The sequence below is a fragment of the Phodopus roborovskii genome, unplaced genomic scaffold (genome assembly GCF_943737965.1).
Source record: "Phodopus roborovskii unplaced genomic scaffold, PHOROB, whole genome shotgun sequence".
NCBI lineage: Eukaryota > Metazoa > Chordata > Mammalia > Rodentia > Cricetidae > Phodopus > Phodopus roborovskii.
This window is the reverse complement of record NW_026126418.1, coordinates 32,620,527-32,644,558: the sequence shown is the minus strand read 5'-3', so window position 1 is coordinate 32,644,558 and position 24,032 is coordinate 32,620,527. Positions and strand designations below refer to the sequence as shown.

Sequence of the window (24,032 nt, the reverse complement as noted above, 5' to 3'; positions counted from 1 at the left end):
ATCTCAAATGTAGAAGTTAATGCACTCTTTCCAAGCTTAACCCAGGCCGAGAGTCTTTAAGAAACCCTCTGAAGTCTTCTTTCAACTGACTGGAATTTTTGAAGAAAGTTGAGAAGCAGAAAGTTTGAGCTTGATTTTTTTTTAGTGGTACTTGTGTGTGAAACTGACTTTCTTTTAACTCTGTTGTGAATAAACACATCACTTATAATAAAATTTAAAACATACACTTGGCTCTGGGTTCAATTCCTGCTACTGTTTCCTGAAAAGAGAGGAAAAATTCACAGTAATGTAAATGCCAAGGATTAGAGATTTGAAGAATATTATAAATCTATTAAACAGGACAAATTTGGGGGCTAGTGAGGTGGCTCAATGGTTAAGGTCATGCACTGCTCTTTTAGAGGACCCAAGTTCAGTTCCCAGCACCCACATCAGGTTCCCATCACCTATCACCCATCACCCAGCTGCCTGTAAGTCCAGTTCCCAGGAATCTGGTGGCTCTGGCCACCACCAGCACATGTTCTCACATGCATGTACCTATATATTCCCCCCCCCCATAATTAAAAATAAAATAAACCTTAAAAGAAATGGCAAGACTATATTTTATGCTTTCAGGGAAGTGGGTACGTTACAATTTGTTAATTAATTTTGTTGTTGTTGTTTTATGTGTATGGCTGTTTCGCCCACATGCCTGCCTGGTGCTCACAGAGACCAGAGGAGGGAATTTCATATGGTTGTGAGCTGCCATGTAGGTGCTGGGAATTGAACCTGGGCCCTCTGGAAGAGCAACTAGTGATTTTAACTGCTGGGTCTTCTCTCCAGTCCCGTAATTTCTTAATTCTAAAACTCAAAATCAAGAATGCAAAAACCTGCTTAAAGCGATGGAAACCATCATGTTTTCTCCAAAATACGGATGTAGCTTCTGTGGTTAGTACCCACTAAATTCTACTGCTCGCAGCTGTTCTGCAGTTTTAGAACAGAAGAATACAAGCCTACTGCTCTTCCAATACTCATTGTAAATCCAGTTTTAAAGGCGTCCAAATGCTGCTAAAGTAGCAACATTTTAAAGAGATCAAAATCTTTCCTATAGAAAAGTATACTCTGATATGTTTCTGCCTCCCCAACATTTCTGGAGACCAAGGAAATAGCACGTGTGTCTCAAAGACAGGACTGGACAGCTTAAGATTTAAGCGGTCTTTGGCTCCCCAGTTAGCTGCTTGCTGGTAGTAGGTTACAACAAGGTTAACTGTTTGTTTGATGAATGTCCCTAAAATTTTAAATAGGATATTCAGCCTCTTGTATGAAACTTGCATTCAGATTTCTTATCAAAACATACACTTGGGGATGCACATGTAAGCCAGACACTGGCAGAAAAAAGAAGAGATAACTGAGAAAATTTGAAGACTGAGCTGCACCCAGGACACTCAGAGGGGTGTCAGGTTGCTATGTTAGTGGACAGATAGTGTTGGTTCTAATTCTGAGCTGAAACACTCATCGATGACAGCTCTCTCTAGGATTTCCTGGGGCCATCTGCTGTTACAGAACAGAAATCGTAAATCCACCTTAGAACCACCACAGCCGCACTGGCCTGTCCCTTGCCCCTCAGACTTGCAGTCTCAATGGGTACAGAAGGAGGCTCGGTAGAATAAACAGTGAGATCCTTGTCTGGGAGTGACTGCCTGGCAATGGTTTCATGGAAAACAGGGAGGGGTGTGGGACAACAACCCTGCTCTGTTCACTGGCTCTTTAATTTAGATTACCAATGATAAAGCCGGGGCAACGGCTAAAGAAAGGTAGGATGCATACGCAGACATTAGTGCTAATGTGCTCTACAAAGACAAGATAAATCGGTCCAGCTCTCATACATCACTAAGGGGGAAGCTGATTGCAACTTGACCATGTGCCTGAGTGGTCCCATCAGTGAGAAGAGCAGAACGTGGATTAAAAAAACTAGGATGTACCGTTAGGGCTACCGCTGTGCAGGACCTGGGAGAACTGTCTGGTGTAAGTGTCAGTTTGTTTTATCGTATTTACCAGTATGTTCACGTCCAGGGAGCTTGTTTCTCTTCTCTGTGTTTTCCTGGAAGCTCCAGCATGTTTATTTGCAGGAGTAGACTTAATTCTGCATAAATGCAATCACCACCTAATAAAGTTCTGGGGAGAGGACTGTTTAGCTCAGTGTGTATCTAGGAGCCGAATCTGAGAAAGCAATGTTCATCGTTACTGTCTATAGGAAGCCTGGGGGTGAGATTTGTTCTGCTTGTTTATTGTTTTGATTTTTAATTTTTTTTTTACAGGGAAGTGGGAGGTGAGAGGGAGGTATATTTTAAATTAATAACTCGGTTATTTTGATAGATTTTTTTTAAAAAAAGAAATGTATTTATAATTCTGTATTTCATGTCTCCTGTGGGCTTCTGTTTTGAAAACTGTGTTTGAATATGTAATCCAGAGTGCTTGAAACACATTATATTTTATAACTGGGATGTTTGTATTGTTTTAGATCTGTTATTAGACAAAATAATCATAAAGGCTGTTTTCTGTGGACCTTTTTATATTCCAAAATTAAGTACAGATGGTAATTTCCAGCAGTTTTAAAAATTTGTCAATTATTTAATTTAGCATCGCTTAAGCGTCTGCACAGGGAGAAAGCCGAGATGGTACAGGGCTGAATGAACACTGATTGCTAGTCTGAATTGCATCTTTAAAGTTTTTTGCCTCGAATCTCTGATTTCACAGTTTATTTTTACCAAATTAGATTATCATATTTTATTATCGAGACTGCGAATGGGTGGAACTCTCTCCCGGAGCCCACATTCCCATCAGAGCAGAGCTTCCAGCGTTTGCCCGATTGTTGCTGTGAGGGAAAGTCTCAAGCCAGCTCCCTGAGAAGATTGCGTAAATAATGCAGGAGCAGGAGAGAAGCAAGATGGAATTTATGGCCCAGACCCTGAGATCAGGCTTTTGTTCAGAGGGGAGGCCTTTTAAGTGTGAGCATGTAACATACACCAAGGCTCCAGGGAACTAATGTCGCTGAATGAAATTAATGGCCCCATGATGCTGTCCACATGGTATTTCAAAACAAGCCTTAAAACAGCCCACTGAGCCGGTCATGTGGCCGGCTGGAAGGAAGGAGGGGAAACTTAAAGGGCCAATTGGAAATGGAATCCCCTGCCTGAAAATTCCATGGGACAGACAGAAAAGTGAGTATTATGCAGGGAGGAGGTGGCTCTGGGGAGGTTGGATGTCTGACTGTTGAAGTGCAGCATAGAAGTCTTGTTAGGCAAGAAGAAACCTTGTCTAAACTGCAGCATTCTATGGACAACGTCTTCCATCTTATCCTAATTAGGGAAATATGGCTGCTGAATCCTAATCTCTTTAATTGTTGATAGAGTCGGCATGTGACCTGCTATAAATACACGCTTGCATTCATCTCTGAAATAATGGCTGTTACCAAATATATTAGGCCGACAGGAGTGCTGGACTTGGGAAGCCGTGCTGAGTCGTTGTGTTCACAGCGAGGTAATGGACCCGTCGAGAATCACTGCACAGCTGGGCCGGCAGCTGCACCCAGTGCTCTGTCAAGTTTGGCCTCTCATTTCCTTGAACATGTCCTTGTTTGCCAAAGTGATGAACGTAGCAAGAACTTGCTTTAAATGAGCCGGCTGCAAGTGACAAAGGCCTTTTCCAAGGAGTCTTTGTCAAAGTGGGGACTCAACAGCAGCAGTGGCCAAAATAGGTATTGATTAAGCAAATGAAGTTTGGGTCATCATAAAAGTAGAAACCAAAGGCAAAGTTGTAGAGTGAGATCAATGGGCAGTGAGGTCGCAAAGCATTAAAAGGCAGCGTTGGGTCATCACACTCCAAACTGAAGGACATATGGAAAAGTCCCAGAGTAATACCAGCAATAATTATCCTGTCGTTAGGAAAAGTAAATAATGCTGTTGAGTTGGAAAGGAGCCCAGGAATTGCAATGCCTTTTCCCCTAACAGTGTATTGTTCTGATTTGAGGGAGGGGGGATTGGGCCAGAAAGAAGTGTCAGACAAGAGGATGTTTTATATTAAGAAGCATCCTATGACCAAGCAACGCAATCTGAAATTATTAGCCAAGTGGGGAGAGAAGAAAGGCTTGCTTTCCAGTCCCTGCTCTCAGATACATCATAGATTAATTTAGCATTTACTGTGTACCTACCATGTTCTCTATACTACTGTAACTAGATTAGAAACTCTTTGAAAGGTGAAACTTGAATTCACACTTCTTTTTCACAAATCCAAGCTCTTAAAAACCTTGGGCTAGAGGTTGCTTCTTGATGCTAAATAGACCGAACATGGGGTCTTTGTCATTTGAATGCTTCATTGACCCATTACAGCACAGGTCATTTTCTGGATTCCAGAGCTAGAAACCTGAACCTCTAGGAAAGCCAGTTTCTTCATTTGGGAAATGAAGAAATTAAGGCTCATCTTTCTGTGTTGGGAGAGTTAAGGAAACAGGAGTATCGTCACTCCTGGGAAGCGTGTCCTTCGCCATGCAGAGGGGCTGGACTATGGAGCTTGGTTGGCAAGAGAGTGGGTGAGTGGGTAGGAAAGCTGGCTGTAGCAGCAGCAGGACCTTGGAACAGAAAATGGGTGGGGAAATGGTAAGACGGACGGGTGGGAGGGAGGGCAAAGGATGAACGTGAAACAGATCTTCAAAAGGAGATGGGGTGTGGCCACAGAGTGACCTAAAGAAGGGTGAAGAAGGAAGAGTGTCAAGAGTCACAATGCAGAGTGACAAGTTGATGGGTTTCCTGATGGAAAGTGTGATTTATGGGGGTAACTGTTTTCTCTGAAAAATCTAAAAGCTAAAACAACGCTGTGTTTCAGCAACTTGGGGAACTAAGGAAACATGAGAAGGGAGGCAATTAGAGTGTTCTGGTTAGCTTATGTAAAGAGAAAGGGGGAAATCAATAAGAAGCCAATATAGGGCTACTGCTGACAATAGTGGGGATTCAAAGGAATGCCTTAAAATGGCAAATCTGTGTTTGGAGTTTTTCCCAGGAAAGAGTCACAATCATCAAATAATATGGCTGTTCTGCAGCCTTGGAACTTATTTCAGTTTTCCTGCGTTTAAAAAAAAAAAAAATGCCACCAAAGAGATACAAATAGTGTCAGGATTGGGGAGAAAAAGAACACAGGGAATGGAATAAAATCGTAAAATAGCCTGGTATACAGGAGGAAGTGGGAGCCAAAAGATGGCTAGTTGACCCTTTGAGACATTCACCTTTCATTATGATTTGCCATAAGCATTATCACTTAGTAGCTTATTGGGATCTTCAAGAGAATACAGACAAAGAATCAGGAGTATATTATGCCTTTAACTGGCAAATAGGTTTTAGTCCAAGTTCTTTTAGACAATATCATCTTTACTTTTAAAACAGCTACCCAATCGATGTGGCAGCAGAAATTACATACATTTCAATAAAAAATTAACAACAAAATACTTCTAATGGTAATAATTAAAATATAAATAGGAAATGTTATATAGAAGAAGTTCTGAATGCTTGTGCTAGGTAAGGACGGGATAATTATGTACAATATGATATAGTTTGTAAGTCCTTTAAAAATTCATGTCTCTTTCCTGTGACTCTAAGAAGCTCTGGTTTCTTTAACTTTGCAATGTAAAGGTTTCCTTACCCTTCTTCCATGCGTACTTTTGTGTTCTATGATTATTCATACTTAGCATTATGAGGATTAGTTTCATAAACTAAAAAAGGTAACCAGGTGAAGCTAAAAGAAAGAGAGATGCCTGGGGTAGCTGGACAATAAAAAGATAGAAGAGAGACATCAAGTTGAAAGACTGAATGAGAAGATGGTCTAAAGAGAAATTAAGGGAGTGCTGGACAGTGAACGGAGAAACACCAGGGGCTGTCTAAGACTCAAAGACAACCCAAAGTTGTCTTGCGTGTGAACCTGCTCTGGTGGCTAAATACACTGAGGAATCCCTTAAGACCCTTTGTGTTGGTCCCTCTCTCAGATCCCTTTTGCCTTCACTTTCTTCCCTATTCAGTGTGGACACTATGGCTTATCATCTCAACCACTCTTTAGCCAGATTTTCAACTGTCTTGTTCATTCATTCATTTGTTCGTTTGTAAAGATTTTTTGAGTGGTTCCTACATGTTGAACATGTTGGATGTGAAGTTGTCCTGTTTGGGGCAACTTCCAGGTTAAATACGAACCCTGAAGAGATCCAGTCATGTGCTTTCTATTTCCTTCAACCAGGCCACTAATCACTGCTGGGGAAAACAAAACAAAACATAACATAACAAAACAAAACCAAAACCACTGCTATTCAGACTGATGGCATTGCAAACTTGTGACCTTTAGCCTCAGTGGACCCCTTGGTATAACTCAACTATCTTGAATTTAGTAAGTGCTGTGTTGCAGCTCAGAGGAGAAAGGTATCCTGGTGGTTAGTTGGGAGCTAAGGAATATCACAAAGCCACACTGCACAGCAAACTCACACAAGAGACTTATTGGGAAATCGGATAGTACCTGTGGCTCCTCCCAGTGCTTCTCCCAGAGCCTGGACAAGCTCAAGGATTGGTAGGATTTCAAACTCAGAGATTGGTGGGTTTTCAAACCAGGAGTTGAGCTTAAACCTTAAACCCTGCAAGAGCCTCCCATTGTTCTCAACACCTATGTGGCAGAATTCTGTATGAGGCCTCAAATCCTGGACAAACCCCGCCTTCCCTCACATTCAGCAGAGAGCCTCAGCTTTTACACTGCAAGCTTTCCTTCCTGCTACCAAATCTCTGGCCCGTGTGAACAGGATAAAACCAGCTGCCTTGAGGACAGTTAGTCTCAGGCAACTCAAAATAAACTCCAGGAAGCACAGGGAAGTAAGGGGATCCTTACTGGAAGCTTCTACATGAGTCAACCAAGACCAAGATCTAAACCATCTTCACACATTTTCCTCCCCACATTTCTAGCTCTTCAGGTAACCGCCAGCTCCTATTCTGCCTAAGGCCTTCCTTGCTGCCGTGCTAACTCAGATCATCTTCTCACTATGTCACATTCTGGGTAGAGCAAGCTGGCCTGTTGCTGCCTGCCATTTTCTTTCTCCTTGCCCTCCATGAGTAAAAGGCCTAGGGAGACTCAGCAGATTCGCCTTCCGGGTGAGGGGATGAAGATATCAGCAAATATACATGTATATGCATGCATATTAACCTGTTCACTTGTGCTCCTCCACACGGTTTTTCTCATGTTAAAATGGCAGAGGTTTTGTTTCACCTTAGACTCTGTCAGGTCTCAGAAACCCAGGACAAAAGGCTGACTGAAGTGCCTATTAACATATCAAAGTGGCCTCTGGCCAGCTCTCCCAGCATCTCTTAGTACCTGTGGCTCCTCCCAGAGCTGCTCACCCCATTCCCTACCCTGATTCCTCCATCTCAGGGTCTGGGCTTCCACTTTCCTTCCCCCAACCTGGTCTCTATATAACTCAGTCATTTTGGCTACTTGGTGTCTTGGCCGCTTGGCCCTGGCCACCTCTCTTGGTCTGCGATGGCCTGCTCTCTTTCCCTCTCTCCTCTCACGGTCGGGTTTAGTCTCCTGATCACGTTCAGCCTGGACTTTTCTCTCTGCCTGCTTTCTCCCTTGTATCAACATAAAAATGAAAATCTCCATGTCCTCCTCCTTTTATTTCATTCAGACCCCCCTCCCACCTGTGTTCTGGCCCCTGCAAACCTTCATCTTTTTACAGTGCTTGCTCTCTACTTCCCACTCCCATTTCCATTTCCCACAACTTCTGTCTTTTCATCTTTAGTGTAAGTGTGTGTGTGTGTGTGTGTGTGTGTGTGTGTGTATGTGTGTGTGTGTATCTGTATGTGTGTGTGGGGGGGGGATGAGCAGACATTCTAATCTTCAAAACTAAAATCAAACAAAACCTTCATCCTCCCGGTGTACCCTTTGGTGTTCTTTGACCCTGTCTCCTTGTTACGATCCCACTTGTTAAAGGAATTGACAGTATTTATTGTATCCATTCTGTCCCTTCGAAGACATAAGTCAGCCCCCCCATCATTTACTGTCTACCCAGATACTTTATAGACAGCCCACTAGCAGAATCCATCTGTTGCCTCCTTGTCCTGAATATCAAGGAGAACCTCACTTCTTAATCTTCCTACAGCATCTGGCATTATAGGTCATTTCCGGAAATGCTGTTTTCTTATAGCTTTCTTGTGATCTCCTTACCCTTCTTTGTATGTTGTTAAAACATGGATAAAGGAGTAGACAAATGGCTTCTTAATTAGAAGTACTTGCTATGCAAGTGTGAGGGCCTTTGGATTTCAGCACCCACTTAAACAAACTGAGTGTGATCTGTAAGCCTAGCACTGGAGGGTGTAGAGACAGGAGGCATTACTGACTTCCAGCCTAACTGGGAAAAAAGAAAAGCTCCAGGCTGCAGGAGAGACTCTGCCTCAAAGAAATAAGATAGAGAGTGATAGACAAAGAAAGCTGACACTCTCCTTCAGCATTCACATGGGTAGAGGTGCATGTACCCCTCTCCCAAACACGTGCATATACACCACTCTCCCTCTCTCCCTCAATAAATAAATAAATAAATAAATAAATAAATAAATTAATAAACAAACAAAATAGCATGGATGAAGCTGGGCTGTGATGGCACATACCTTTAACCCCAGCAGTTGGGAGGCAGAGGCAGGTAGATCTCTGTGAGTTCCAGGCCAGCCATTTCTACAGAGTGAGTTCCAGGACAGCCAAGGATACAAAGAGAAATCCTTTCTCGAGAAAACAAAACAAAATAAACAGAAGCATGGATGTTTAGGGTACCATTCTTTTCTGATTCAGGCTAGGGGTGGGGAAGGACCACATCCATTGGTGTTCTTCCTGCTAATGATCGTGCGATGCTGATTCCCACACTTGGTGGCCCTGGCCTTACATAGGAAGGGAAGCCCAGATATCTTCTTCTCTGGGATCCCCTCCAAACTCACAAGAGTGCAGCAAGCAGTCAGCTTCATTGTTTCCTGCTCTCTTTTATAACAGTGTAAGCTTCAGGGCATTTGTCCCATCAAACAAAAGTTTTAGAACACTAAAGTCTTTTCTGCCTTTAAAAATAAAAAGTTGACTTGACTTTCTGTGCTTTAGACTTTTTAATGAGTCCATTAGGCTCCCTGAAAAGACAGCTTTGTTTACTTCAGGTTTTTGAGGGTCTTGAGGTAACTTGAGTGATCCCTCAGTTCAGTGAGACACAAAGTTTAAATACTTTAAAATACACTAGCAGAGAAAATGGAAAAGAAATGATTTTACTCAGGTCAGAAAATTCATCCAAGAGAAGAGACTCTTGATCCTGAACTTAAGGGCTGAGAAGATACCCTTGCTTATCTAGACAGATCCCCTGTGGTCTGAATGTGCTCCACTCACTCTGAGATTGGAAATAAGGAATTGGAAGACCCTAAAATTGTTTAGCATTTCATGAGTAAATGGATTGATAACTAAGAGTATGTCTGTTTGTTGAGTCTTTATAATAAGTTGTAGGGAAAGAGAGCCAAACTTATTGGCTTTAGCCAGTTTGAACCTGATCAAATAGGTTCAGACTAATCTTAAAGATGGGGGCAGCAGAGGTGGCAGGTAGAGATGGTGAACTGAGTTGGACCTTTGACCCTGGCTAGCTGCTCATGAAGATTCCATGTGATGTGGGGGAAGTAGAATTAACACTTTAGACAAGGAAAGTTAAATGGTCCTTTAAGGCTGTTTTTGTTGGTGAATGTAGAAAATACTTGAACTTTCAAGAGTTAAAGTAGAACATTTCATAAATTCAAACCTTGTCTTACCTAAATTAATCCAGATTTTAACTGTTAACTGATGGCAGATAAACTAGTGAAAGTGTTCCTGCTTTAGTTGTTAAGCTCTCACCATCCAGCCGTGCAACTGCATTTGCATAGGTTACAATAGAAGGATCCAACTATTGGAACCCCTAACAAAACCTGAATCTTGGCAATCAATCTCTGTAATAATAAAAAACATGAACTGAGTTTTTATCAATATTATCCATACAGCTCAGATCCTTAATGAAAATCCTTAACTGAAAGAGAGACTTTTGCTTCAAGGTTCATTTGCGATCCACAAAGAACTCTAAATTTGGTTGACACCCCAGTGCTTCTGGAATGTATGAGTCCTGTATCTCATTTTATGAAATTATAGCTGATGGCAGAATAACATGCTCAAATCACCTCTGGTTTTTCATTCTATTTTTTTCCTTTCTTTCTTTTTTTTTTTCTGGATAGAGGGGCACTAGGGATCAAACCCATACTGAACATGCACTCGGTCAGTGAAGGACTTCCCACCCAGCACCATTCTGTGTTCTAATAAGCAGAAACATGACAGGGAGGAGGCAGAGGGGAAGGACTTCTGGGGTGGAGGGTGTTAGAAAGCCACACATATTCTCTCTTGTTAAGTGTGTCTATGTTCTCTTTAAAGGTGTGTTTCTTGTAGAGGCCCAGACAGTGGAGACAGTCCTGGTAGTTCAGAGAATAGAAAAGTGGTTCTGTCTTCACCCTAACTGATTGATGTTCATCAATTTCTCTTCTGAAAGGAGGATGTAGGGAGCTCTTAAAAATTTCATTCTACATTCGAGTGGTAGGACAGGTGTAAGTTCTTATACAGTTGCTTTTGGAGTCCATGGAAGGATAGACCTGCTGCTACCGGTCTCTGAATTACCTATGCCAAGGCCAATCTGTCAGCAGTGCAGCCCAGTCCGCAGCAGACTGACAGACTGAGTGATAGAGAGAGACACCTTGTCTTCACCACTTACTGTTGCCTGCAAAGAATTGAGCAGAACTGCAAAATGAGCCCTGTGGTATTCAGCATTTCCTCAGTGGGGGGCCAGAGCTCTGGAGGCTGGCACATTGTTGTCATGGTTGCCTTTTGTCATCTTGGCTTTCCATCCAGAGGTGATGCTCCACAAAAATTTCTGGTGTTTGTGAGAAACTGGATGGTAGGAGGCCTCATACCTATGTTGGTAAACCCACACAACTGAGAGATAGTCCTACGGTCGGCTAAGACTGAAGGTGTAGTCTGCTAACCCTAGCAACCACAGATCACGACATATTACTAAGGCTTTTAATTTTATCACTTAGTCTTGCCCAGTTTGAAGCATGAGAAACACATACTGGGCTGGGTAAATGGCTGGGGAGGAAGGCACCGTCTCAAGTATGGCAATCTGAGTTTGATTAGGGACACACACGGTGAAAGAAGAGCTCCAGCCTCTCCTGTTGTCCTCTGACTTCCAGACACTTGCTGTGGTACATGTCAAAGTGTGTGTGTGTGTGTGTGTGTGTGTGTGTGTGTGTGTGTGTGTGTACCTGCCCTTTGAGGAATGAGGACATGTTAAATTTTGTAGGGATTTTTATGCTCTCTGACAGAAGAAAAGAAAACTGTGGCTCAATCCCTAAGCTTTTGCTTGCATCTTAAGCAGCCATAACCTGCATTGGTTTAGAACACGACTTATTTCCCCCTCCGTCTGGTGTGGAGAAGCCACAGCCTTGCAGATGAGCCCCAGGATGAGGCTGTGGCTTGGGTCACAATGCACTGACTTCCTGCTAATTAATTGCCAGTGGTCATGGCTTTTTTAAGCTGCGGTAGATCATGCTTTGTTGAACAGATATGGCTGTCCAGGTTAAGTATCTTCTTGCCAGTTTCCTGTCCCTACAGCAGCTTTCCGACCTATCCTGGCTATGGCTTAAGATTTAAACCTGGAAGCAAGCCTCTGCCAAGCCAGCTGGCTGATGGCAAACTTCGAGTTGTGCCTTGTGAAGACTGTGGCTTTGATCGAAACCTTGGAATGTGTTGAAAAGAGCTCTGCACCTCTAACTCAGTCCACAATTTGGTGTAAAGTGTCTATATCCCTTCTAGAACTGAGAAAAGAGTTGACGCCATAGGTTACTCAGACAACCTAGTTATGTGTGGTGTTTCCAGTGTACTTTGCTTCTAATTCAGAGACATTTCCTTCTTCCCCTGGGGCTCTGTCCTTACCAGGCTTGCCAGCCCCTTCTGGAACCCCATCCCTCCAGGCAGGAAGCTTTTCCTATTCAGATGAATCAGAATGGACTCAGAGTGCTGTGTAAAGGAGAACTTGTCCAGCAGCTTGCCTTACACTTGTGCTGATTTCTGGGGTGCAGTGCTATCTGCTGGTAAGGGCACTGACCGAAGTGCAATGTGCCAACCATGGGAAATTTCACTTTGAGAACTCTAAGAGAGGTCTCAGTGAGTCCAGGTTAGGAAGAGAGTAGTGGATGGCAAGGCCCAAAGTCCACGCTATTTATCCTAACCTCTAACCCATTTTAGCCCCTGCCTGGCTCACTGCTGTCTTTGCAGAGTCTGGAGTTCAGTCTAGGACCTTGGTGCTGAGCTGACTCATCCATGCTGGATCCAAGCCTTGCTCTACTCACTTGATTAGACCTTTCAGGCTTTTCCATTCTCCCTGGCTGTCTGTGCCTGAAAAACATATAGCCATGAGCTGACTTGAAGCCCTTTCTCCATTGCTACTTCAAAGCTCCAGGAGAGCACTGAGTGTGAGAGACTTTCTGTTTTCTCATGTTGGAGGGGGCAGGGCACAGCCACCCTAATGATGAGAAAGATGTCGCTGTGTAATTTGGAACATGCTAACAGACTGCTGTATGAATAGATCCTAAATCTGTTTTGTTCTCTCGCTCTAAGATGATTGCTAAGAATAGAGGCAAATAGTTGCTATGAAACTTAGTCTGTGACCCTTTCATGACTCAGCCAGCATTGCTAATTTGCTGTAGGAGTCATCTTAAGTTAGTGCTTTTCGCTTTGCACTCTGCACCTCACACGTGAGTTAACCACACCCATCTGGTGCTTAGAATGAAGCACACATTAGAGTGCAGGACCAGAGAAGGAAGAAGGGATGCTGTGGTCAGTTCTCCATCATTTTTACTAAACTCCCTAAATCTCGTTTCTATCAAAGCTTTTTCTTCTTCCAGGCATTTTTAACCCCCTGTGTTCCCCACCTACTCCTAAAGGGGTGATAAACGGCTGCTAAGCAGCCCGTTCATGTTTGTGTCTACTTTGCTCAAGACACTCTAGCGTCTACTCCAGGTTTCCAGAGGTGGCTGTGTGCATTGTTGCAAGAGATCTGTGTGCAGCTTGCATATTTCTAGATAAAACAAAACTTGCTGCTGAGCTCATTGGCACCTTTCTAGATAGCAGAGGGATTATTCCTGTGACTGGCATCTGGGTGGTTAGCAGTTGTGGGTAGAAGAAGCAGGAAAAGGAGAGAATTTCATCAAGGCCATCAGAATCTTATTGCCATACTTGCCTGCTAGAGAATAGCAAAAGACACGTCCAGGTGGCTACACTGATTTAGAAACATTGTCTGGGTGAGAAATCTTATGTATGTTCCCAAATTTTGTCAACCAAAATGGAAAAGCCACTGGCAAGAAAAACAGGCAAATAGTATACATGGCAATTCAAAAAGAAATAGAAATGGCCAATAAAAGTCACTTACTGGACATCATACACACACACACACACACACACACACACACACACACACACACACACACACACACAACATAAATGGAAAGAACCAGACATGCTTTTCCCCCATCAGACTGATGGCAGGGAAAGTCATTGACCCTTATCCAATGATGGGGAAGCAGGGACTGCTAGAGTTTGTTGGGGTGGGTGCTAATGTTAATCAGATTTTATAGCTTGTTTGCAAATTCCATTTGCATAAACATTTCTAAGTCTTGCATATATTCACAAAGATGTACAGATAAGAATCTTTTTGCAGGGCTGGAGAGGTAGTGCAGTGGTTAAATGTACTGGTTGCTCTACCAGAGGAGCTAGGTTCAGTTCATAGTACCCACAGGGCCTCTCATAACCATCTCTCTAACTCCAGTTTCAGGGGAGCCAATGCCCTCTTTAGCCTCCATGTATACTCCATGTACCTGATGCAAAGACATACATGTAGGCAAAGCACCCATACACATGAAATAAAAAAGAGTATTCTTTGCATTGTTATTTATAATAGCAAACAACTGGGACAATAATAAATATCCACCAGTAAACACACTTGTATAAATCATAATTCATATCAAACTGAAATACTATAAAGCTATTTAACTTCCTGAGAGACATATATAGATATATTCAGATCTTCAAGACACATTGTTAATTCACAATCAGAAACTCTGTAGGCATGATTCCATTTAATGTATGATGAACCCAAAGCCATAGATCTGTGTGAATGTAGGTAGATGCATAGGTAAACACTTGGAGTTATGAAATATTATACATTAAGCTGTTTGCCCTGGGAATAGGAGTGAAGGGAGTGGGGAGTGAAATAACTAGGACCTTAACATTATTTTATTTTGCATACTTCTGACCTATGACTTTTTTATAATAAGAATGAATTTATGGGTTGTTTATGTAACTCATTAAACTTTATATAAAAATAGGAAATGTTCAGCTTAGTTTTCTGGGAAAAGCACTCAGAATTGCTTCCCAGAGATGCCATTCAGGAAACCACAGGTGGGTGTAATGGAAGTTTTTTCTTTTTATTTTGGTAGTGTTTGGTCTGTTTATGTAATTAGGTATGAGAGAGCTTTTCCCCTCATAGACTTTCCAGAAAACATACCTGGGTTGCCTGCATATGAGGGGGACCTACCAAGCTGGCTGAGCCCACCACTTAGCTGCAGGTTGGAGTGGGTGGGGGATTCTGTTGCCACTTGCTGACTGGAATAGTGTGGTCATCATTAGAAATGATTATGCATAAGATGCTGTCTGGAACCTAGTGTGCCCACTCCTTTGCTGGCCTTAGATCCCAGTACTCAGACAGTGAAGCCAAAGCATCAGGTTCTCACTAGCTTCTGTTATAAAACGCCCTTCTCCATGTCACCAACGGGCAGGCCTGACTTGGCCATTCCCTGGACAAGCAGTTCTATTCTTATGTACTCTCTGCATAGTAATTGATGGCTGGTGCATCAGTCTCCCACTCTGCTCTGTTTCCTGCTTCTTGGCAAGAATTGTGTTTTGTTCAAGTCTGTACCCACAGAGCCCAGTCCAGTGCCTGAGCCCCACAAGATGCTCAACAAATGTCTGTTAGATAAATCTGAATTTCAAGCAACTTTTTAAAAGTTTTATTATTTCATGTGTTTGTGTGCTTTGCTTGTATATTATGTCTGCCTGGTTCCTGCAGAGGCCCAGTGAGGGTACCAGGTCCCCTGGAACTGGAGTTACAGACAGTTGTGAGTCATCATGTGCATGCTAGGGATTAAACCTGGGTCCTCTAGAAGAGCATCCATGACCTGCCTCTCTAGCCCCACAATGTGTATCTAGATGCAGGTGCAGTGTATGTAGGGGTGTGTGTGTGTGTGTGTGTGTGTGTGTGTGTGTGTGTGTGTGTGTGTACGTGCATGCGTGCGTATGTGTGTGTGTCGATGTGTAGGTCAGAGGACAATTTCAGATGTCATCCTTTGAGACAAGTTCCCTCAATAGCTTAGGGCTCACCATTTAGGCTAGACTAGCTGGACTCCAGAAATTCCACCTCCATCTCTCCAACACTGGACTTATGAGGGTTTGGGGACTCAAATTCAGGTTCTTCTGCTTGCAAAGTGCATGGTTTACCCATTGATCCACCATGTAGCCTATACCTCAATCTTAAATAAATGAAACTGCAGTTTGCAGTGGTAGGATATGAGAGAAAAGGCTAGAAACTCAGTAGTTAAAAACCGGTACAGTTAAAGCTAAGTGCTGTGGCCAATTTGGCTTGGTGTTTGCACTTCGGAGTCCACAGGCAGTGACTTTTGACTTTGCAAGTTAACCTCCCATGCCTTACCTCTTACTCCCTAGACTGGAGATGCCACTGCTCATCTGCTTCCCAGGATGCTTTCTGTGCTTCAGTGAAACAAGGATGAAGAGTTTTCCCAGTGACCACAGCATGTGGATGGGGATGCTCATTCTTGCTCTTGTTGGCTGCTTCCCAGAACATATATGACATGAGTTGTTCTCCCGGTCAGGTTTTCTAAACACACCTTTAAATGCCAAGTGATTATTATTTAACTAACTTTGGAGATCCATCTTCTAAAAATGGAGTCATTTCCTGAAACACACTAACAAGCATCGTACCTTTTAGTTCAGGAACATTATCATAAGCAGCAATTACTGTCCTGTGGAAAGCACAGAAATACTGCCTGAGCCCAGAGAGGTGTGGGCTACTGCCATGATTTACGGCTACTCTAATTTTTAAGCTCTTTTGCCTTAGCTCCCTTAATGGCCAGTTGTCAATTCTTATTACTCTCAGTGGCCTGTGTGTAGTATATTCTTCCATCATTATAATTTCCCCTTCTAATAGGCTGTCCTCTTGAGAATCAGATAGCCAAGGATGCTATAGTTGTGCATAGATAACAGTGACTCCATGAGGGTCCTTAGGAGCTCTCTGATTAATCAGATGAGAGATCTTTACAATTGTAGTATAGGTTGAGGTTTTTTCTCCCTCTTTGACATCACTATTCCATATAGTTGGGGTAGACAAAGCCTCACCATGCACAAACTCTCCCTTCCCTCCATTCTTTCCCCCACTCCCAGTGGCTCACTTGTAGGGATTAGAGGCATGTGGCAGCAAGTCTGACTCTCTGTTTTCTATTCTCCAGTTTTAGCTTGAATCCAGCACAGGGTGGTGGAGCGGTCTAGACCTCCCAACACTTCCTGCACCCAGGGAGAAGCACTTTGTGCTACTGGGAGGGACATGGGATTCAAACTCTGAACCTGTTACTTCTGTGCATCCAATTTTTCTCCTCTGACCAGGACCGGGACTGGTGCTGTCCATGTCAGTGAAAGTGCTCGGTTAATTCTAACATAATAAAAAACCATGTTAACGTTCTGCCGCCCTAGCACAAGGCTGCACTTTTGTCTTTAGTTCTTCTGAGAATCTGGCTTGAGACAGAATTCTGTTTTTATCTAAGAAATTCCCGAGCAGCCTCTCCGTGAACCCCTGTTCTTTGAAGGGGGGTGGTATCCCATAAAACCATTGTGAAGCTGCTGTCTGGGAGATAAAGTAAGGTTGCAGGGGAGAGGTAATGGAAAGTACCACCGTGTGTGGGGTACAGTGAGCTGAGACAAGGGGGAAAGTTCCCGTTTCTACTAGATTTCACCCAAAAACTTCATTTATATCTACAGAGGGGAAAGTATTAAAATAAATGCGTGGTGTGTCCCTGGGCTTGAATAGAGAAACTGTTGATAATTAAGTAGATCCAGTGTTATCTTCTAAATTTATATTAAATTTCTCAGATTAAATGATGTATTCCTGCAGGAACCATCTGTCTTGAGCACACAGTACAAGATGACTTGTGACTATTCAGTAATGTTCTTTTATCAACTTGAAATTTGCTCTTGTGGATAGCTGCCCTGTGCCCATCATCTGCTCTTTCTGATTTCTTTGGACTCTTTGGGATCTAGTTCGAAGGAATTCCCTGTTACAACTCTGGGTCCTCTGGGGCTGCCTGAACCTGAAGGCATGGAGTATATACCTTGTTGTGCCTTCATTATATAGTTAATGGAACCCACTGAGTGCTTGTTTAATGCCGCAACTTTAAAGACACCTCAGTCTGAAATGCATCTGAGAGAGACAACGAGGCTGAAAATGGAGTATGAGCAGCCATGGAGTGGACAGAGAAGCTGAGTGTAGGTTATGAAGGAAGCAGAAGGAAGAGCTCAAGATCTACATTTATATACAGAACTTCCTTTCTTTTAAAAAAATGTATTATTGTGTATGGTCTGTGTGCTTATGTACATGCATGTATGTGTGCGTGCATGCATGTGTTTGCAGTTACATCTTTCTACCTTCACATGAATTCTAGGAATGGAACTCAGGCCACCAGGTTTGTGGGACAAGTGGCTTTGCCCTCTGAGCCAGAGTCATCTTGCCTTCCATATTGTAAGATGCCAGTAGTCATCATCATTGCCATAGGGATTGTCAGAACAGTGAGTGCCGGATCCACCAGTTCTGATGTTCTGGCTATTTATAGCATTGGGCTGCCTCCTTGCTCTTGTTTGCTTCAGGTTCCATCATTGCTCTAATTCATGTTTTATCACCCAATTTTAAGTTTATCAATGGCCTGTCATCCACTGATTTCAAAGAATAAAGTCAAGGCAGGGGTGTCATCTGGCTAGGGAATCAGAAGGCCAGGAATGTGCTCAGGAGACAGAGATAGGCTAGCTTTAAAGCAAGATGTTTCATATGTTTCACATACACACACACACACACACACACACACACACACACACACACACACATACACACATACACACACAGAGAAAGAGAGAGAGGGAGAGGGGAAGGAGAGGGAGAGAGAGAAACTAACCCAGCCTTGGAGAGAACCTGTTCAAGATGGATAAAGACTCTTCAAAGAGAGAAGTTCATTGAACAAACACAAGAGAGGAAGTTCACGGGGCCTGACTGACATTAAGAAAAGTTTGGTTAGCTAATTGCCTGGTGGAGTTTGATCCACATTTTGCTGTCCTTTAAGATGATTTCCAAATAGGTGAGCTGTGTGGGCAGCACATCCGGACCAGAGGTGTCTGAGTAGACTTTCGTTACAGAATCTACCCCTGAGTCGTCCTGGCACAAACATCAAGCAGTATCGAAATGAGATGCAAAATATGGTTTGAAGGAAGAGAAGAGCACCAAGTCTTCCCTTACCTGGTATTTAGGTTAGTGAAAACAGCAAACCCTGTGTCAGAGTCATTTTTGAGTAAGGAAGGAGTGAGATGATATATGTGGTCAGTGAGATAATTGGACTCATGGAGTTGGGACAGCAGCTGTGGAATCAGACCAATTTTTGTCCTCATCGATTAGGCTTCTTCTAGTAACTAAACTGTCACCACAGCAATTTCGCTACAACAGTGACCTGTGATCACAGTGTTTAAATTCCACTATAGCCATGTACCTCCACCCCAGGACCAGGGCACCAACAGTGAGCCGTTAAAATGCATGAAGTGGCGCCTCACTGGGAGGCCGTTCCGACGGCAGTGACTCCAAGTGTGAAACCATGAAATCGGTTTGAAATTCTTTACCTTCAGATACAAAACCTTAATACCATGGTGACCTTGGGCTGTAATTTGGGTAACTGGCACTTTTATGCCCCATTTACAGTAGGGAGGTAGATTGGTTAGAAAACAGGTGTTTGCAGTCACTAGTGTTCATGGGTTGGTTCCAGTATACATGTCTTGGATGAATGTTTACAAAATTTTTACTCCTCATTGTCCATAGGTATTGGTTCTCTCAAGCCCCTTTTCTAAAACTGTGTACTGTCTGTGGGTGCCTTGTGCCCACTCTCCTACTTATAACACCTACCAGGGTGTAAATATTGTTATTCTTTCCTTTTTTGGGGAACAATGAAAAGGAAACAAAACACAGAAACAGTTTTTAAAAATATTTCCAATCATTGGTCAAATCTATGGATGCCAGACTATAGGTGCAGAAGGCCAACAGTTCTCCTTGAAGAAACTCATGTGAGATTTGTCTTTCTCACACCATGTGTCAGGTTGTGCTTTCTAATGCACTTTCTTTAGCTGAGGTCCAGAACATTCCTGCTGCTGTGGGAATTCCTTGCTAGCCTTCATCTGTGTTTGTTCAGCCCTTGCTGCACTGGGTTCACCCTGAAGAGTTTTGGTTGTTGTTGTTACAAGACAAAGAATGTCACTGTGTGTTCCTGACTGGCCTAGAACTCTTCATGAAAACTAGGTTGACTGAACTCAGACAGATCCATCTGCCTCTGCCTGGGAGTGCTGGGATTAAAGGTGTGCCACGCCACACCCAGTGACTGAAATCTGTGTCTGTGATGCATCAGTTGTTCAATGGTTTAAACATAGTTCCTGCGTCTGATTACATACATCATCTCTGTAGACATTCTTTTCCTTCTTTCTTTATTTCTTTTTTTAACATTAGCAAAAAAAAAAAAAACTTATTTAGAAAGATTTGACAGTATTTGAAAACAGCTCCTAGTTTTCTTGTTTTACTTGATGAAACAGAAAGGTTAGTTTCCATAAATGCTATTGGTGTGCAGTCTACGAGGGACCATGCTTCCTTCAGTTGTCCAGCAGCTCAGTGGACTGCTCAGTGGTCTTCTGCTTCCCACTTCAACCATCAGCATCCTCCTGCATCTATCTGATGGCTTTCTTCAGTAGCAAGGTGTGCTGGTTGGATTAACTGTTAACCTGACACAACCTATGATCACCTGGGAAGAGACTCTCAACCCTCCTAATGCTGAGACCCTTTAATGCAGTTCCTCGTGCTGTGATGACCCCAACCATGAAATTATTTCATTGCTGCTTCTGTTTTTGCTACTGTTATGAATTGTAATGTAAATATGTGTGTTTTCCAATGGTCTTAGGTGACCCCTGTGAAAGGGTTGCAGCCCACAGGTTGAGAACTGTTGACCTAGGCCAAGTTGGCCTGTGGACATGACTGTCCTGATTGTCACTTGAGGTGGGAAGCTCTACCCTGAATGTGTGTGGTACCATTTTATGGGCTGAGCCTTAGACTGTGTAAATGTAATGGAAGTTTGCTGAGGGCAAGGAGGCAAATAAGGATGTGACATGGCCAGCGGCCTTGACTTTCTGGTCCTTAACTTGAAGCTGTAAGGCAAATAAACTCTTTCCTCTTCTGTATTGATTTTTGTTAGGTTTCCTTATTAAAACCTTTGTAGGCAGACACCAATCATTTAAGCAATGAGGATTTTGAGTTTCTTCATCCCCACATGGATGGGTGTGGAGTGCATGCCCCATGCCTCCTCGGTGGGTCCCCAGAATAATTGACTTCCAATCATGCACAGTAGCATTTTCTTTTCTCTGTCTCATAATTCACTTTCCCCTTTCATATGCTTGCTGAGATTCCAAATACAAAAATCCCTGCTAAGCAAGCCTTGGACTCTGGCGGGCTGTTGTTGGTGCCAAATCCAAGATGGAGTCATTCTCTAGGCTTCTGCTGAAGTTCCTCTGGCCTATATACCTGGCCTTTTGCCACCTCCGAATCTCTTAGAGCAAACTAATCAATCAATTCCTGAAACCCTTCGATGCTTTTCTCTTACCTTAGAACAGAAGCCAAATTCCCTAATGCATCCTCTTGCCCTACAGAGACCTGGCTTGTTTCTGTCCTTCAGTGCCTAAGACCCTCTGGCAGTGTCTTTGGTTCTCTGTGTGCCTTATCCTACTAGCTTGAGTCTCCCTGTACCCCCTTTCCTCTTCTGGGGTGTTTATTCCGGCTTGGTCCAGCATCTCAAACTCAAGTTCCCGTGGAACCTTGTGCCTTATTACCTTAATGCTTTCCATTTGTGCACACCCGGCTTGCTTTCAGCTGTGTCTAAGAATACGAACAAGTTGTATTAGAACATCCCTACATCCATTGGTCTCCAAGCTACCTGTTCTCTTCTGATAAAGCTATAGGGGTGACCTGTGCAAGACACCATGTGACTCACAGCATCTAAAAGATTTGCTTTATAAAATTGGACAAACACAAAAAAAGTTAGAGATCCTTTCCCTAGATTGTGAGCTTTTTAGGAGCCAGGCGTCTTGCTCACAGTTGTGACCTAGCACAGGGCACTATCAGTGATCCAAAGTAGACAAAATGTAAGTATTATTTTACTGTCTGACTTGAAAGCGCTTCTAGGAATATTGCCCTTCTTTCCTTTTGTTGTTATTGGTCCCCACGCCATGGATTGTCGGTGTCCCTGTGGCAGCTCTGCCAATGACAAGCACCCCTTTTCAGACAGCCTGACCTCCTTAGGGCTCTTGTCAGACCACGTGGGATTTGCCTCTGTGGGACTGTGGGACTGTTTACTGGCCTCCCAGGTGGTCCTTTTTTTTTTTTTTTTTTTTTTTTTTTACTAGAGAGAGACTTCCTTTTTTAATCTTAAACTTGTTCAGGTGTTTCAGAGCAGGCGGGATGTGATGAACGGTGCTGCTTTCCAGATCAAAAAGAGTATATCCCCACTTTTATGTTTATGTGGGGAAACATGACCAAGGTGGGTTCAATGTGAGGAAATCAGAGTGTAGTGAAGAGCAGAAAGGATATAGCTTTGATTCTGACCACACAAAGAATGAAAATGTCCATACCTGGATGCTGCTATTTCTTTTAGCATACAGATTTGCATAATTTCTCTTTGACTTAAAAATATTGCTGTTTCCTATGCTTCTCAGAAGTGCCTCTCTGAGCGCCTCTGATCTTGCTTCCAGTTGCCTTGACAGCTACATCTCTTGGTATGCTCTAGGACAGGGCTGTGAAGCTACGCCTTGGTCTACATCCAGGCTGCCACTGTTTATGTAAATGTGATTTTATTGGAACATAGCCACACTCATCTAGTTATGTGTTGTCATGCCCACCTTTCCATTTAGATGGCCATACTGTATGAGCCGAAATGTCCAGCCCTTTGCAGATATTAATCTGCTCTAGGAAGGCTGTTACGGTTTGGGTAGGTTTGTGTCTCAAAGGTTCATGTGCTGAATACATGGTCCCTGGAGTAGGGGTGTGACGGAAACTTGGAGAGGCAGGGCCTAGCTGAAGGTAGCTCATGCGGCTCCACCATCATGAATACATTAATTTTCTCTCTGTGAGGTGGGACAGGAATAATAGTTACTGAAAAAGACCGTGTCTGCTCCTCCTCCAGTCCTCACTCACGTACGTGTCATTTCTGCCCTTAAGGTTGTTTCCCTTTCTGTTTCACAGTCTATGTTGTGATATTGCTGATGTGCTCCTTTCCAGGATGCTGGGATGTGCTATATGGACCTTTCAATCTCATGAATCATGAGTCAAATAAATGTTCTTTCTTTGCTAAAAAAAAAAAATATGCAGGCTCGAGTATATTGACATGGAAACACAAAATTGAATAAAACAAAGGTCTTTGTACTTAACTGTACCCATTGGTTGTCTTCATTTGCCTTTCTCGCTAGAGTATTGCATTCATCTGAGCCCTTTATGTGCCATTATCTCTGGCTACAAAGGCACCCTGTCCTTTACTGCTAGAAAATGCCTCCTACAAGCTAGCATCTCTGCTTAGTTTTAATCTTCCTTGTAAAACTTCTGAGTTCTCAGAAACGCGTTTTTTTCCTCTTCTGGATTCCCATGACACTTAGAGGTATGCATTAAAATGGCTCATTGCTGTTAGTCTCATGGTGTCTGGCTTTGAGCCTGCTACCAGGTAGATGATAAAATAACACATTCATGTTGGAGCATTGACTGTTCTTTTAAAAATATTTTATTTCTTATTACCTGTGTATGACATGCGTACACATGTGCATGCCACAGCACATGCACGCTACATATGGAGGTCAGAGGACAAGTTTGTGGAGTTGGGTTGATCTGTCCACTTTTACATGAGTTCTGGGATCCAAGTCAGGTCACCAGGCTTGTGTGTCAAGACCCTTTGCCCGCTGAGCTATCATACTGTCCATAGTGGATGTTCTGTACCAGTGTATAGGACAGCACAGAGTCAACAGAAGGCACACACTGTAAAGGACATGGATCTTCTGTTTCCTACTTTCCCCATATCCAACCATCTTACAGATGGAAAACACGAGGTGCAGTTGAAGAGGAGACTTGGCCAGGATTCCTGGTAGATGTGATCCTAGCTCTTCTGACCCTCTCGGTGGGGACAGCCTTTAGTGGCATGGAGTAGGGGTTGTGGTGTGACTGGACACAGTGTGTTGGCTGCAGAGGTGTTGGGAGAATTATTAATACTTTATTCCCCCTGGAGGAAGCTGGGTATTTATTGGTAGACTGGCCTCCTATGGCAGGAAATGAAGGATAATAGTAGTTTAACCTCCATCTTTCTGACTTTTTCATCTCCTTTTGCTTTTTCTTGTGGAAACTGAGAATGCTTCACCATGCCTGCTATCGTCCCTGCCTCGTTGGTTAAATCTGAACACCTTTAAAGTTGCTTTGAATTCATGATGATCTTTGTAGCTGCAGCTTGGTGACCTGGATGTTACCAGCAACTTAATAGTCTCCTTTTTCCATGGAAGAT

General features: G+C 43.1%; 1 protein-coding gene across 7 annotated transcripts in view; it reads left to right on the top strand.

Moving 5' to 3' along the window:
• Rapgef4 (Rap guanine nucleotide exchange factor 4) overlaps window positions 1-24,032 on the top strand; it is a 279,513-nt gene that overhangs the window by 112,125 nt on the left and 143,356 nt on the right. For 2 of the 7 annotated variants that reach the window (XM_051184485.1, XM_051184483.1), the window contains exon 1: window positions 1,849-2,001. The exons of the other annotated variants lie outside the window; for them this stretch is intronic. The gene's annotated coding sequence lies outside the window, so the exon portion shown is untranslated. Of the gene's footprint in view, window positions 1-1,848; window positions 2,002-24,032 lie in introns of those variants that run through there. 7 annotated transcript variants of the gene reach the window in all.